This window comes from Lonchura striata, chromosome 14 (genome assembly GCF_046129695.1).
Source record: "Lonchura striata isolate bLonStr1 chromosome 14, bLonStr1.mat, whole genome shotgun sequence".
NCBI classification, from domain to species: Eukaryota; Metazoa; Chordata; class Aves; order Passeriformes; family Estrildidae; genus Lonchura; species Lonchura striata.
The window spans coordinates 11,604,520-11,616,733 of NC_134616.1; the positions used below are offsets into that span (position 1 = coordinate 11,604,520).

Here is a 12,214-nt window from a genome sequence, read left to right on the forward strand (position 1 = left end):
TCAGGTTTCAGATTATAAATGAAAAATGTTCAATTTCTCACAGATGTTTGGCAGCCATTCTGCTTTCACTCTAATCACAAGCAGGATTTCTTCTGCCTGAAGAATGCAATGACCAGGAGACATACAGAGACACGCAGAATAATGATTCCATCTGCTGTGGTTTAGGTTTATCAAGCAATAGGTTTTTAAAGTGAGATCACTAGGACTATGGTCTTACTAAATGTATTAACTTATTCAGACCTGGCACATCTTCTTTTAAAGTTTGGGGTTTCAAATGTTTCTTTCATGTAGAATGAAATTTGTAAAAATTAGTAGATTTGTTCCAGTGATTAATTATGCCTTTAAATGTAATACAGACTGTATCTATAAAGACTCTTGAAGGATTAGGAAAAACACAGAGATAAAAACTCTATATATGCCCAGTTTACAAATAAAGGAACGGGGTTTTTTTTCCTCAGTCACTTGGTTTTAAAAATCAAAATCTGAAAACTGAGGCATTAAATACAACATTCTTAATTTCTCTTAGGATACTCAGAACTTCACAGTTGCCAATTACCATGTCAAATTACATAAATATTGTAACTCAAGTTTAAAAACACAGCTCTTTTTTTTCCTCTTTGTTACAGAATGATTGAACTTAACAATTAGGTGTTCAAAGGCTTAGATCTTGTCTGAGCACAGGCAAAGGTTGTGCAGGTTGCCTCAATCTTCTTCCAAATTATAAACAAAAACTAAATTCCTTTAATATTAATTGAACAGGAAAAAGGAAAGGTAATACAGATTGAGCATTTTTGACTGTCACAATTCCATAGAATTTGGACAGTAGGGCAGTCAACAAAATATGGTGCAAGAATGATGACAGCAAAAGCAGTCCAGCAGCAAGCAGGATAGGAAATAAAGAAAATATTGCAGATTAAGCCTTGGATAAAGTTTTAATGTCTACGTAACTACAAACTGATTTTCTTCTGTTTCTAAGCATGGCTCGTTCTAGGTGTTCATAGACAACTTTAGTTTATATGTCAAAATATAAAATGAGAACATTTGGAGAATCATATTACTTCCTGTACAGTTATCCCAGATGTGAAATAAGCCAATGAGTCAAAATCCTGTTGTGGCTTTTACCAGAGGTTCTGTTCTGAGGGGCGTTGGGCAATACAAACAGAAACATTGCACTTTAAAAGGGAACAGAAATTGTCAGCTGAATAGCAGGAGGAACTTTGTGACAGAGTGACATATTTGATTGTGAAATAGTCTCCTAGAATAAGTGCTGGAAACAAAATCACTTAGAACATTCAGGAGCTGAAATCCTCTGGAAATACAAGGGGCCCATCATGCCTTGGCAGAGCTAATGGCTGCTTCTTTCTTGGATTATAAGGGAATATAATTTATTACTTTGTACAGGAGATATCACAGTATGTAGAGATGAAGTTTCTAGATACTATCACAATTCAAATGACATTAAAATAATAGTGTCTCACTAACCCTTGGGAATGAAAACTTATGTAAGTTATTCAAAGAAATGAAAGAACCTGCTGTTCACAGATAAGGAACACACAGGATGAGAGCAAGTCAGTCAGGGAAACAGCCAAGGAAACATCTTAGCCTAACCACTATATCCATCACTGCTTGAAAATGTATGCATTGTAAGAGAAAAGAGGAAAAATTAATTTAAAGAGAGAGGGTGATTGTGTTACTCTGGGTTACTTTTTTAAATTTTAGAGGATATTCTGGAAGGACAGAAATACCTCAGAAGGATATGGGTGACTGGATGCAAAAGACTGACAGAAATAGGAGGAATACTAAAATTAAAAATCCTTATAAACACTTAAAAATCAATTTTCCATGCTTACATATTTTAATTACCTATTTGTCATTTGTCAACAAAGGAGAAAAAAACAGTCTGCTAACTTAAGATTTTGGGAACATGCACATTTGGAATGACAAAGGCTTAAAGATTTATTCAAACAATGGACCAAGAATTATTGTGCTGAAAATTTGTCAATTTTCATCCATAATTGTAAATTACTTAAGTAAGGAAAATCACAGCCACCACAGATTTTCAAGCTGCATATAGACAGAAATAATGAAATAAACAATTCCTGGTTGTTCCATTTTCCAACTTTGACAGTTATACTTCTGAGACTGTGAATGCCATACATTCCCAAGCAAAGTGGGCTGGAAAAGCAATATATCCAGTTCATTTGGAGTTGCTTTCAGCCCTAGGCAGGATTTCAAGAAATGAAGAAAAGGCTTCGAATATACAAAGCTAAGTTCTGGAGAAGAACTAAATTATCAAAAGGTTCCTAGGAAAGAGAGACAAATCATATAATGGCCTCTATGAGGCAATTTACCATTTTTGATGCTATCTAAGATAAGGCATATCATGAGTTACATTAAAATGTAGCAGAAGGAATGAGGATGTATTTTGAGAAAAGAAAACACCGGGTCAGAGAAGCTGGTGAATTTTCTTTTGAGCTAAGTTTCTTCAGTTTCATAAATTCTACCAGGGGGTCTAATCCCATTGCCATACAGTACAGCAAAATGTTAAAATGCTGTCTAGCTCCATAAAAGCAGAGGCAATACCAAAGGTTTGATTTAATGTGGATTCAATGAATATGGCACAATGACTAAATCTCTATTTTTCAAAGTATAAAAAATTTGCATTTATTCAGCTGTGATCTGCATTGTCTTCCTGCTGCTGCATTCCCACAGCTATGGCTCTTCTGAAGACTGTCCCTGGTGCCTGGCAGCAGCATCTTCCAAAAACCACAAGTGTTCACTGACAGGTGAGCAGATACTCCGTGGAGCTGGGGAGAGCAGAGACTGCTCTGTAACTGTCTCAGAAGTGCTGACTGCTGGGGTTGTATTTACTTTGAGAATTGATGTCAAAATAATATCCTGTGAAGTGACAACTTTATAACCCAGAGGAGAAAAGCAAAACCAAATAAGTATCACCTATTGCCACAAAATCAGGCCTCAGTTCCAAACACACAGTGATGTTCATTTTTCTATATTTACTGTATGTTATACTTAAGTTGCCAAATGTAAAAAGGCAAATAACTTCCTAGGTAAAATTTTACTGTAAAATAAACAACAAGATGCATATAGCTGCAGGCCTGGAAGTTTGATTGGTTCTTTAAAGAATGGCTTTAATAAGAGAAAATCACAATATCAGAATATAGCTACCAGGTCATAATAATTCCAAAAAAAATAAATATAGACAGAAATTTATATTTCTCCAATAACTTCTGAAATTTACAAAGAAAGGCTGTGATTCTCCAGAAAATTACATAGTTTGGATGTAGCAATGTTCCTATAGAACATGTTTTTTTTTTTTTTTCTATTAAACCTGTGGGGTTTAGTCTATGCCATATTTTTAGGTCTTTTCTGCAAAAGTCCAACTTTTGCTGCTATCCAAAAGAGAAGCAAATATTTTGTTCTTTACCCATTTGTTAATATTTCTTAATGATCATCTTAATGGGGAAATTTTTCTGTCCAATTTGAAAGTTATAAATCTCTTCTGTTGTATTAAAATGTCTTAAAATATCATTGCTTCTTACTGAATTTTAGCCACTCTGAAAAACTAAAGTAATAGGTACACAGAGCTCTCTTAAGGCAGGACTGGAAATATAAAAATCCTGGCTTTTGCTATGGCACCCAGACCACAAGACCACATATATCTGTATCTCATTGAAAATGAAACCAAATTACTTTTCAAGATTTCTTGATGTGTTTCTTTCTTTACCATGTTTGCATTGCTTTCTACTGTGGTAAAGATAAAGGATTAAAGTTTTAGAGTTAAAATTCAGCTTTTAATGAATGTGAAAACTGAAATATTTTGAAGAATAATAATTTTAATACATTCAGATTAGTGCCAGATCAGTCAGCATTTCAGCATGGGATGATAGTGTTCTCTTCTGGCAGTAAATTGTCCATATAATGACTTCATCTCTTAAATTTCTTCAAAAGGTTGATTTTCACCTGAAGTGCAGCTTTTTCCAAGCTATATTCAACTTAACCGTATCATAATTTAGGAATTTAATTTGTTCTATGTTTTTTCAACTGTCTCAGCAGTTAAATGGATGGCACTTTTTTTTTTTTATCTTGGGAGCATAGAATTTGTTTGCTAAGGCTTTTATAGAATTTATGAAATTTGAAAAACCTGAATCATTAATCCACTTCTATTAAGTGGTTATGTATATGTCCATAAGTACATATTTATATATATTTTTAGGTACTTATGAGTGTAACTTGGTTGATAATTTTATATTGTACTTGTATTATTATTCAGATGCTGCCTCTCAGAAAAAGCCTTGCATGAAAATAATCTTTTTTGTAAAATGACATAAGCATAGGCAGCCTATTCCACCCTTCCCAAATTAGTTTTATGGGCAGGAAACATGTTCCAGGTTTTCTGAGACAATCACAGAACTGTGCAGAGCTGTGCAGGACCTCAGTGTGTGTTGGAGCAGGGCTGCTGAGGAACCACAAGGACATCCTGGCAGCTCAGTGCAGCCTCACAAGGACAGCAGCTCAGTGCCCTACACACTGAGCCAGGAAGGAATTCAGGGGATGGGTGCTGGGCATGAAGGAAAGGGAAGTATCTGGGGAGAGGAAAATAGGAGCAGAGGATTGGAACTGTAGCTGGAAAAATATAAGAGAACTTAGAGGAGAAGTGGGGATATGCTAACAGGAATGGAGGGGGGCTGGGAAGGACCTTGGGGTCCCTTCACCCTGGGGAAGGCACACAGTAAAGCTGCATGAAGCAGCTGCCAGGTTGGGCCCGTGTCTCAGAGGGAGCCAGCCAGCACCACTGATGGCTTCACTGATGCTGCTGCAGCAAACCTTACATCCAGACTGATGAGCCATGAGGCAGTCATGAGCTGTGTCTTGCCCATGTGAGGAGAGATCACTCATCAATTAAATACGTCCCTTTCTGAAGTGAGAATATGAAATTCAGATTGCATTGAGTGCTTCAAAAGGTCTTCCTGGCAAAGAAATGAGAATACTACAGCAGACTGAGGTTAATGCTATTGGAAAACTGCCTGACAAATGAAATATGTTTCAAAATGACACAAAAAACAAGCTATGGAAACTTTATATTAATCAGTGGGTGTATTTTTTATTTAATGCATCAGTTCAGGACTGATCCTTTCTTTTAGGTGCAGTAGGATGTGGTATTGTGTATCTTGTGAATACAGCTGTTGTCTTTGTGCTTGTGCTCAGGAACAAGATAACTTTAATGATTCACGCCTCGTAGCATTTCTGTACAGGAGCTGTGTCACTGCCCTGTAGCTGCTGCACTTCCTCATGCCTTGGGCTGAGGTCCAATTGGGGATCAAGAACATTTATGATAAATACTGACGATTCTGTTAAGTCTAACATTATTCTTCCTGCTGAGGAGATGAAGTAGGAAGGGAAAGAGTTTTTCTATATTGCCTCAAAAGTGCAGAATCACTTTTGGCTGTAGCCCTAGAAATTGTCCCTCATAGGAGAGGTGCAGAGTAGGATTAAATTAGGTCATGCTTTCATCTCCCTTGCACCTGCTTCATTCTGGTGTGCAAAGGGCTGATAAGAACAGAGCTCTGTATCAAAAGTGTGTAATGGGGAAGAGAATGGAAGAGAGGAACCATAAGGGAGAGGTGGGGGAGAGTTTCAGACCCTTAGCACCTCCCTCCTGAGAGAGGTCACAGTAGTTCACAGCAGTCAGTCTTCTGAGGAGACATTTGCTTCATGCTGCTCAAGCATGTCCTCATAGCAGTAAATCACTGGGGACAATGGCTGGGAATTCAAATAGCTTAGATGCAAACTGTCTCTTCACTTGATTTTCCATTGCTTACGTTAATCTTCCATTTTATGAATGAAGGCAGTTGCTCTGCCCGGGACAGGAAATCGAATGTATTACTTTTCAAGACAGGATGGCAGAAGTCCAAATACATCTAACAGGGGAAGGAAGCAATATTATCAGCCTTTCTGGCCCAGTGATAAAACCATGGAAGGAAATCATTCAGCTTTAAATGAGGAAAAGGAAGTCAGATAAAATTCAGAAGTTGCCTTGGGAGTTTTCATATCACATCAATGAAAAAGTCACATTCAATTAACCAAGCATTCCAGTCTGTATGAAGGGCTTCATTTATGACATCAAAGCAGAACTATTTACAGTTTGTGACAAGCTTCTCCACAGTGGATCAGGTGACATTTTTCTGGCCTGTCTACTTGGGTAGATACCTTTTCTCTAAGCTCTTCATTATGAAAAAAAAAGACCAAAAAACTGCTGCAGCCACCCTGGTTTGTTTTTTTTGTTGTTGTTCCATTCCTGTAATAAAATCCAATTTTTAGTTACCATTGTACACAGAGTATTGTGACATTTGGGTCTTATCTTTAATTTTAAAATCCAATTATTAATATTCAGAAAAAATAGTAAATACAGTTACTCTGGGGGTTTGTACCTAAGATGGTATCTCTACTGACAGTGTGCCATGCCATATAGCAACAGTACTTTGAGGTAGCAGTATCTCATTAATCACTGCAGTGTACCTTTTTCTACATAATAGACATAACAGCACCTCATGTTCTCTCTAGCAAGCTAGTCTATCTTACTGTGATTGCTGTGATAAACAAACATAATCCCAAATAAATTAGCAGGGTTGGGATTGTTGGAGTAGCTCAAGGAAGTCTGAGGAAAAGAGAGTCTGACATTCTTTCCTTAGGTCTATACTCTGTGATAATTTGAGATATAGTAAGCTAATTTCAGACTAAATCTTGAGATATAGAACTAAATATACATTCAGACAAAATCAAAACACTAGCATTTCAATCATGTGGGTGGTTAGGATTTTGATAAACAGACATTTTTCTTTAGATGCAGAGATCCTGGTTAATGCTAAATACCTGTATCTTCCTGCTATATTAATTTTAATTAATTATGTTAATGCTCCACAAGTGAAATATACACCTTGTATTTTAATAAATTAAATTCTTACATTTCAACTTCACTAAGAACTTGAAAGTCAGAGCAAGGCCTTGTGGATGCAAGTGCCTTTCTGGCTGTTGAGATAAATGGGCACACTGAGTATGCAGATGGCTAGATTATATAAATGGGGAGTCTGTGCATGCTTAAAACACAAAGAAAGCAATAATCAAAACCACTAGACTCAATTTTGTATATCCTGAGAGTAAAGTGTCTGTTTGCTGTCTCTCTGTGAAATCCAGAAGCATATTCTTGCCAGACTCTCTCAGACTTGGTCAGCTATCTAACATTGCTTTGTTATTCCAGAAGATCTGGTATGTAAAATTTCATTTCAATGTATTTGATCACATCCTTCTATTCTCAGTCTTACAGATGACAACTGAAGTTACCATTCTGGGCAAGAAGTTTGAAGCATAATTTATTTTTAGGAATTTATATGTTTTTCTCTGAAGAAATGAGCAGATTGTCTACATATGTCTAATAGCAAGTATATAGGATAAAGAACTGTATGAGATTCCTGCCCTCCTGGAATTAATACTGTGATGACACCTGTAAAATGCCTCAGACAGCAGAAAATGTGCTGCTTTCCTACTTATGATTTTTCTGTTCTAATCCAGCTAAGATGGAATTCTGGCTGTTCTACCTACTTTTTTGTTTACTTATTTTAAAGCCTGTTTTGTTATCATGAACCGTCTATGTGGGTGTTAAGCCTGATTTATCAGAGCCTTGTTCACTGTGACCTTTAAAGTACAACATGTTACTGTAGCAAAGTTGGTTTTCCAGTAACAGAGAAATGAATCAATTCACATAGCCACGGCCTTTTCCATCTTGCAGGATTTATGGGGTCATGTGTTCTCTTTGTGCAGTCATGCTGTAGGTCAGCAATACAAGAGTTAAGTCAAATTTCAAAATATTGCTCCTCTATCCTTCTCATGTTATAACATGAAGAGGCAGAGGTGGAACTGCATTGTTGAACATCCATCAAGACAAAAAGAAAACCTTAGTTCTTATAGAATACAGAACAGTTGTTCTCCATCTGCCAAAATGTGATAATTCTGGTCGCTGGTCATTTTTCAGGCAAAAGAGGTAGAAACCCAAGTATTCAATAATCCCATGCAATCTCCAGTGGAGTCAGAATAAACTCTATTGGAATGACAAATCCCACAGACCTTGGTCCAGTCAAGTGATTTCCTCTGCTCTAACAAGCTGCTACAAAGTATTTATACTTTTTTTTGGTACATATTCAGACTGCCTGCCACTTGTAGTTGTCTGTAATTCAGAGAAGGACACTAAAATGGAAAGGGAACACATTGGGACATTTTCCAGACAAGCTCAAATAATCATAGTTATGGTATAGAGGAGATCTTTGCATTGTTTATAGCTGTAATGTCATATGTATACATTTGTGCGTGCGTGCGCGCGTGTGTGTGTGTGTGTGTGTGTGTGTGTGTGTGTGTGTGTGTGTGTCCCCTGATTATTCAGCTTAAACACTTAACAAACTGTGTCATTAAAGGACATCTCAAAATACTTTTTTTCAAAAAAACCAAAACACAATACAAATTACACACTGAATTTCTGATTATATGATTTACCCTTGACTGAAAAAGAATACCCAGCCTCCAAAATGCCAATCCTAAAGCAGCCCCTCATTTGAGTTTGTTTCATTCAGATGTGCACAGCCTGTTTCAGTTGTGATGTTTTTTCAGGTTCAACACAATATTGTAATTTGGTATAGCACAGGTTTTAGTCTTCATTTAGGTCAAATTACAATTGAATCTGACAGTAAGAAATAGGTTAATTGCTTTAGACTCAATTTAACAGGATTTAGCTTTTGTATAAAAATGCTTTTCTTACAGAAAAAAAATAACATTATTTTCTAGGTGAAGGGGGAGGGGTACTTAGTTTTCAGTATCACAATAAAAAACCCTTTTATTTTCAATCTTTATAAATGAACACTCAAATATTAAGGTATTAAATAGTCAATATAAACTTTAGGTAAAACCTACCATGGTATAATCTTTACAGCTAACAGAAGACTTCTTCTGATCCATTCTTAGAAGCAGCCCAGATAACCTACAGAAGAGACAAGAATCTTTTGTTACCTTTCACAGATTGCAATTTTGAAAAAATACATTTATTTAACATTTCACTTGGGCTCCTACAGTCTCACTAATGCTCTAGTCGTGGCCCACTGTCTGCTTCTTTGCACTCCTTGTCTAACTGCGAGATGAGAAGAAGGAATACAGCAGAGAGTTCTTCCTCCCCTGGGAGTGTGATTTGGCCACTCCAGGTCTCATTGAACCAGAGTTTGTTCCACAAAAATCCTGAAGGTAATCAAACTATAAAAGTATCCCAAAAACATATTAATAATTCTGATAATTTCCTACTGGACTTCAAATTACCATTAACTTTTGTTTTTTATAAAGCATGGTTGACTTGTTGGTTTTATTAAAGAGGAACCTATGTAGATTGTCTATGCTGCTAACCGAAATAAAAGAAATAGGGAAATGCAAACATTAACTGTATCTTCTGGCCTTGTACATAAGAAGTTTTATAATAGGTGTTTCCCAATCATTACTGGAATAGTTCTGCCAAATCATTGATGGAACATGTATTATAAAGTATTTGCAGCTTTGAGAGCTAAAGGGAGGGTCGTGTTCTGGCTGACTATCTATCTGTTTTATAGAAGAATGTAGCTCTCTCTTCTGAGAAAGCTAAGATTTTGTTTCCCATCCAAGAAGATATCTAGAAACCAGAAAACCTTTGGAATAACATATAAAAATGGAAGAAGAATGAGAAAAGGTTGACGGGGGAGAGAAAAGGGTAGTTTAGCTCCTCTGGCATAGACAACATGTCTGGACTTTGTCTAGGAAGCAGGTTTGACATTTATACTGTTTATCTCGGTGTGGCATCAGAGAACTGGATTTCTGTCTGTGTGACTACAGGAAAGTCACTTACCCCTCTTGTCCTCCATTCCCACCATAACCTCTTATTTATCTTCATTTAGGATTTCAGTTCTGTGGGACTGGAGGCTGTTCATATGTGCAGCCCTTGAAGCAAAAATCTCAGATGCAGCCTGTGCATGTTGCTGAAATACCAACATTGATGTTTCTCTTATGACTCAAAAGAAGTCATTTTAACTCTTTGCTGTTATTTCCTCAACTTTAAAATGGGACAGTAACTCATGAGTGGGTTATGGCTAACTGATTCTTGCTAATGAAATATGTTTCATTTCTCAGAGAGCTTTTTAAGGAGACCAAAATACTGAGGAAATTACAAATGTATTCTAATTGGTTTTCTTTCATTCATTCACCTATGCTGTATGATTGACCTAAAAAATGCACTTTTGGTCAATCAAAGAACATTCCATGATTTCCTCTGATCCAAATCAGAGGATCCTCCTCTACCATTCAGAAGTGACAGTGTGTAAAGAACAGTAGAGTTACCTCAGAAGACTAGTGAGCCCTTTAAGAATGAAACTCAAACTAGTATGTGACTTCTCTCAAAGTACACCAGAAGCCTGTTCAAATTTCAGTCAAAAAAATGAAACCATTTTGTATCAAAAGCTGACTCATTTTAGCAATGCAACGTGTGAAGAGCTGGGCTGGGCTGTGATAATATTATCACAAATCCACAAAGAATGATCCAGTCTTTCATCTCTCAGGAAGCCAAGAATTAGGGAACCTTGCTGTATACTGTGTAAGGAACACAGAATTTGAGAGCAGGAAAGTATATGGAGAGGCCAATGTGGAAGGGTTAGAAAAACCCAGGAATCAAATAAATAAAAAGAGAACCTGCAAGCTTTTAACATGGATGAAGATTAAAATATTTTTTCCAAAACATTTTTCCTAGGGAGTACTAATAAATTCTAACTGTGGATAGAAAGGTTCCTCAGAGGTGCTGGTGAATGGCCAAGTGGCTTAGTGGACAGTGTGAGTGTATAAGTAAGAAAACAACTAGACTTTAAAAAATTTTTGTAATTTTGATTTCCATTTTTTTACAAGATTTAAGATCTCACTGGAAATGTATTATTTTTGTTACCTAAAATACTTAGCAATTCATAGGACTCTGTTGATTTCAGATATGTATAATTAGAACTGAAAGCTTTTCAGTGACAGAATGCTCTATAAAGCCTTTTCAGCCAGAAGAATTCCATATTTTTTTCCTATTTGCATTGCTATAGGAAACTGTCATGCTATTTTTATATTTGCATGTCTATGCATCTATGTGTATACAGCGAATTTAGAAATACAATAACCCTGGAGGGATGCTGAACATATTGGGACTGAAGAAGAGAGAAAGACAAACTGCCTGATAACTGAAGAAACAGTTCATTCTACTCTGTGCAGGCAGGCAGGAAAGGGAGTGCAATGTAAGCAAGACATTTCATTTGTGGTTGAATCCACAGATGAGCTATTGTAGAAAGTATTCTCCAAAACATGCTTACATGAGAGATGGGGCACGTGGTACTGATTAGATTTAGTACCAGCAGGGCAGTTTTATTACACAGAAACACTAGGGTTTGAAAACTGCAAACATGTTTCAGTGTTGGAAGGCTGCTCCTTAGCATTTCCTGCCTTACTGGGAATTCATGGGGCTCTGCACCTTCTCAGAAAGGGCTCAGCACCTTTTAGCTTTGACTGATGTTATAGCTGGAAAGATTCAAAGCTAGAGACAGTGTTTTCTTTGAACAGTCAAACATGCTGGAAAACAAAGGAGAAAGCATGCTTCACATTCCACTGAAGTCAGTGGTTTCTGTCTCTTTTTGCACTTTAGATCACTTCCAGTCCCTTTTGGCAGGAGAGGAAGAGTCTGTGTTAGTCTGTGTTGTCTGCATTCATCTGTGGGCTCATCCATGGGCACTGAGCTCAGCCCTCCCAGAGAGGGAATGCTGCTCCCTTCTGCTGTGCCCACTCACTGGCTGCCTTCCTCACTATAAACCAATACCTTAGCAATAGCAAAAAAAATGTACAGGCTTTTTTCATATTTGGTCTTCTTGTGGAGTGCCACTGATTTGGTTTATACTCTTTTTATCTAGATGATACCTAGACATTTAGTCAGTGGAATGTTTAGTTGGATTTACTCAGATCTATAAAAGCTTCATTTCAATGATTATTCTTCCAAACTAAGGAGAATAGGAACAACACAAAACACAGAACTCGGTATGAGTTCATTAATCTCACACTAAAATTAAAGCATAGCCCTCTACCAGCTACTCTGGTAGCTCTCCACTGTAAATAAAGT

The 12,214-nt window shown here is 36.9% G+C and overlaps 1 long non-coding RNA gene across 1 annotated transcript in view; it reads left to right on the plus strand.

The window, feature by feature from the left end:
* Positions 1-7,375, plus strand: part of LOC110480095 (uncharacterized) — a 29,014-nt gene extending 21,639 nt beyond the window's left edge. Inside the window, exons 2-3 of the long non-coding RNA XR_002467047.1 lie at positions 2,713-2,786; positions 7,335-7,375. This is a non-coding gene — a long non-coding RNA (uncharacterized LOC110480095). The remainder of the gene's footprint in view (positions 1-2,712; positions 2,787-7,334) is intronic.
* The last annotated feature ends 4,839 nt before the right edge of the window (positions 7,376-12,214 follow it).